We start from the raw sequence: 5,215 nt of genomic DNA, 5'->3' as shown, positions 1-5,215 counted from the left end.
GAAGACCTTCCAGGTTTACATTTAACATCTGAACTGAAGAACAAGTTACAGCAAAGTTCACTGAATTCCAACACTTGATTGTGGTTTCTATTATATCTTGCTTAATTGCATTTATTATATGCTATAATCTTTGTTGAGTCATATTGAAAAATTAATGAATTGTTAGTTAACTTAATTTCAGAAGTAATTTTGAAATACAATATTTTTAATTAAAAAATCAAAAGTGTATAATACTAAAATCCCCTTGGCCTTCATATCCTTTGTTCTCTAGATGTAAATATTTCCTTGCCCACCTTTCCTATTCATTTATAAGAACACAAGTATTCAGAGAAAATACATGAGAACCTCTGGGTGTGATGTTTTTTAAGTGTATGTTACCATCCTGTAATTATCATTGTTACCTTATGGTTTTTGCTCAACAACACATCTTAGTGATTTATCAATGTTAGACGTTCCAGGCAGATCACCATTTAAATTTCTGCCTAATTTTCCATAGTAAGGACATGTTATATTCTATTGCTGCTGCGTATCTAGATCATTTATATTTTCAAGATTTTAACAAGACTTGAATATATCCTTTTGAATGCTTTTTTTTGTTAGATGAAATGATCTCCAAAATGTCAACCAAATTTTATATAAACACGTTTTTAAAATTTTATTTTCATGAGACTGAAGAGCAATAAGATATTTCAGTGTTTAATGTGCGTATCCTTGATCCTAAAGAAGCTGAGCATTTTCATATATGCTTATTGCCCAATTTTTAAATTCCTTTCCAAATATTGCTATATTGCTCTTTAACAATATTGGGTGATCTCTCTTAATATTATTGGTTTGTAGGTCCCATTCTGCCATTTTTAAATACTTTGTTCATATTGATTTTGTCATGCAAAACTGTTAAATGTATTACGTTTTTTCTTTGTAAATTTTGTTTATGTGCTTTAAATTTTCCTTGTCCTAAAATATAAATGTATTCACTAATTTTTCCTCCAATATTTTTTCTAGTTTTGCATGATGTATTTTTACTTTTTAACCATCTGCAATATATTTTTTGTGACTAGTGAGATAATTTTTTCTGTTTTCTTTAGTTCAGTTACTGAAATGCCTATTTCAAATCAATTTGAAATGTCAATTAAAAATAGCATAAATCCCAATATACTTGTGTTTATTGACTGCCTTTGAATCTATCAATCTGTCTATTTCAACATTGCTTTAATTGCCAAAACTTCATAATGTATTTCAATAACTGAAAAAAATACATCCACATATTTGTTCTTTTTTAAAAAATTAGCTAAACTGCTGTGGTTAGTGACAATGCTTGAATTTTTGAATCAGCTTCACATTTTGTGAAAATTTTGTCAGATATTTGATTTTTAATTATTACGTGCTTGTAGGGCCTTTAATTTGGGAAGAACTGACATGTTTACTATATTGATTCTTTCTAAACATAAAAAGGTATATGTACATATTTATATGCTTCAACTTTTTTAATCTTTAGAGAAATTTAAGGAGTGGATTACATTATTAAGGATAGGACTTAGAGTTTAAAAAGTTTTAAGTTTTATAATTTTTAACATTTTGTTTGAAAATATCATGCCACAGTTCAGGACAATTGCGATTGGACTTTTGCTTATGTGACAGTGATACTTCCAGAGATTTTGCAAGAAATTACCTACAGCAACAATTAACTTGGCATCTGTGGATAGAATTCAAACAACAAGTTTACGAACTCTTTAACATTATACTTAAAAACTCTGTGTAGGTCAACTATTCATTTTTCTAAAACTCTTTCAGAGAAACCCATATAAAGTAAAGGGCATTATTCAATTCCTGTCCTAAATCTTCAAGAGTCCTGCTGACAAATTTAAATCTAAGTATAGGATTTAATTTTTTATAAAACTGAGTTTTGCATTTAGCAGTTTTCTTGATACATTTTAAATCAGGTAACTACTAATTGCAGAGAGGAAATAAGAGATATAGTGAAATAATTTGCACCAAAGAAAAATTTCCTTTTTAACTAGAACATTCTAGGACTTGGCCCCACAAGCATGTACTGAACTTAAGAAAGAAAAGTGGTTCTATTCAAAGATACAAGGTAGTGAAACATATCAGAGTAAGAATTATCTCTGGATGCAGTTTGTCCCTCCAATAGTGCCACCATGACAGGAAGTGCCAGAAAGTATACAAAGAGGGAAAAAATGATGAGAACTCCAGCTTAGATTGGAAAGTGAACTTGGAAATAAGGTAAATTCCAAGAAGCCATAACTGTACTGGTAGTCCATACAATGGAGGAATACTTTTATCCAAAGATCTGCTTCTTGCTCTTTCTTTTTCTCCCTCTATTATTTTTAATGCTGTAAAGAGATTCTAATGGTTCCTTCTGAGGTTGTGATTTAGGGGTTCAATACTTAAAATAGTGAGACCATTGAAATCTAATGGCATTATTGGACTTCCAGGATTTAGCACAGTGCTTGTCACCAGATGTTTAGAGTATATAGAGCCTTTCCTGCCTTTGAAGAATAATAATTTTATTGCTGGTTTTTATGTGCCAGAGATTTAAAAACCTCTCTTAAGACATAATATGGAATTACATTACAAAATTGACTTTAAAAGTTTTCATTTTGTAGTGTTCACCTTGGTATTTATGGAATGAGTTTCCACATTAGTTATAATTGCAATTATTTGCACTATTATTTGTTATTATATGTTCACACTAATGAAATGCACTGTATGTGTGAGTGGAGAGTGTATGTATTTTATTCATTACTGTACCCCTAACAGCAAGTACAGTGGCTGAGTCATAATAAAAATCAATGTATATTAACTGAATGACTAAATGACTTTAAGAGTAAATCAACTGCAAGAGTTCTAGTGTTTCATGTATATTAATCTCTCCTTCTAAACTATCATCTCAACAGAAGCCATGGGAAATGAAAATATCACAGAATTTATCCTCTAGGCCTTTTTTAGTGATGAGGACATGAAGGCTGCCTGCTTTGTGTTATTTTCACTTTGCTATCTTGTAACTTTCTTCAGAAACCTGCTTATTTTGCTCACCATAAGGGACAGTCACTTCAGTGAGCTGCTCATGTATTTTTTCCTCAGCTTCCTGTCCCTCATGGACATCTGCTTCACCTCCATGGTGGCTCCCAAACTGATCACGGACTGACTGGTCCAGCAGAAGACCATCTCCTACAACAGCTGCATGGCCCAGATGTTTTATGCCCACTTCTTTGGCACCACTGAGATCATCAACTCAGTGACCATGGCTTATGACCACTGCATAGCCATCTGCAGACCCCTTCATTATATTATCATCATGAGCAGACAGATGTGCTGTGTCCTTGTGATGGCATCTTTTATTGGAGCATTTAGCCATTCAATCATGCAGATATTGATTACCATAGAACTTCCCTTCTGTGGCCTAAATTAGATGGACCACTATTTCTATGACCTATTTCCCCTAATACGGTGGCCTACACCAACACTAGGCAGTTGATTATTATGATCATCATCACCTCAGGAGTATTGTCCATTTTGACTTTTGTTGCTTTGGTAATTTCCTACATCATCATCTCGTCCACCCTGAGGACCCGCACATCTGATGGCTGCTGCAAAGCCCTCTACCTGTGGCTAACACATCACTATGTTGTCCATGTTTTTCTTGCACCTCATTTTCGTCTACATTCCCACAGCTGATTCTGTCAGTGATGACAAGGGATTTGCCCTGTTTTACACCATGGTTGCCTCCATGTTCAACCCCCTCTACACACTGAGAAATGCAGACATGAAGAATGCCATGAGCAAAGTTAGGTGCCAAGAAAAGCTGCTCGAAGGGAAATGAGACCTCTGGGTTTGAGTCCTTGTCCCATCTCATTAACGTCAACAAATGCAGCTGATACAGAGGGGTGGCTTGCTGCCATCTAAAGGTACAAACTCTAAACACAGAAGGCCCATCACTCACTTTATCCTATTCATTTTTACTTCTTTGAGTCTGTGTATAAAGGCAATAGATCAGATGACCTCATCCCTTCCAGCTCTGAAGTTCTCTAACTTATTTTGTCCTTCAGTGATGCCAAACATCATGGGCACTAATATCTGTGATGGTTTGGAAGTTTTATGGACCCCGGAAAATTATGTTCTTAAACTATTCCTGTGGTATGGACCCATTGTAGGTAGCATCTTTGGTTGAGTAGGGTCTTAACTAGAGACTAAGCTCACCTAATTCAAGGTGGGTCTTAATCCTCTTACTGGAGTCCTTTGTAAGAGGATGAAATATAGAGAAAAAGACATGGAAGCTTAAAGAGAAAGCCACAGAAACAGAGAAAAAAATCGCTAAAATTAGAAGCTGAAAGCAAAGAAGGCCAGAAGATAAGGGAGAGACCAGCAGTTTCTGCCATGCACCTTGCCATCTAACAGAGAAGTCCAGGTACCATCTTGGTTATGCCTTGATTTGGAAATTTTCATGGGTTCAGAACTTGTAAGCTTGTAAGATAATGAATCCCTGTTGCTAAAAGTCAGCTGATTTTGTGGTATATTGCATTTCTTTCTCATGTGAACGGATGCTTGCTTCAGTGATAAGTGTTTCAACATGAGCCAAAACTTGGGCTTTTTTTTTCTTTCTGCAGGAACACATATTTCCCAGTGACATTAGCAAGCATTTAATCCTTGCTCATGTGTCTGTGTATTAGTGGGAGTTCACGTGATTCAAACTGGGCATGATTGGGCTTAATCACAGTTTTCAGTTTGGATACAGAAGTAGTCCATGTAACTCTCATTCTTCTTATACATAAAAGGGTTGTCATATCTTGCTCTTTGCAGGACATATTGTACTGAAAACTGATTGCCATGCAACAACTGGACACATCCGAACACTAACAAATTGAAGCCTGCTCACTTAGTCCTTAAAAAAATGGTGTATTTCTGGAGACTCTGATACATGAAAAATATCTTGATCTCCTGGATATGTTTAAATGAATAATGGGATTCCAAATGAAAGAATGTGAAGTCTATCTTTACACATTCAGTTAAGCATTGTGTGGAAAAGTATTTAAAATGTTTTATGCTCCAGAGGACAAAAGTACAACCGCTAGTTAGAAGATACAAGGAAGAATTTTTTCATTGTTTTGTATTATGAAATAAATTTCGTTATCTGGAAAATGAGAAGTGCTATCATTTATTTTCATTTATGAAGGTATCTGTTTCATAAAGACATACA

General features: G+C 34.5%; 1 pseudogene; it reads left to right on the top strand.

Moving 5' to 3' along the window:
* The first annotated feature begins 2,920 nt into the window (after positions 1-2,920).
* LOC143684666 (olfactory receptor 4P4-like) lies at positions 2,921-3,841 on the top strand (annotated as a pseudogene).
* The last annotated feature ends 1,374 nt before the right edge of the window (positions 3,842-5,215 follow it).

Source organism: Tamandua tetradactyla, chromosome 1 (genome assembly GCF_023851605.1).
Source record: "Tamandua tetradactyla isolate mTamTet1 chromosome 1, mTamTet1.pri, whole genome shotgun sequence".
Lineage (NCBI taxonomy): Eukaryota > Metazoa > Chordata > Mammalia > Pilosa > Myrmecophagidae > Tamandua > Tamandua tetradactyla.
This window is presented reverse-complemented; position numbering and strand designations above follow the sequence as displayed.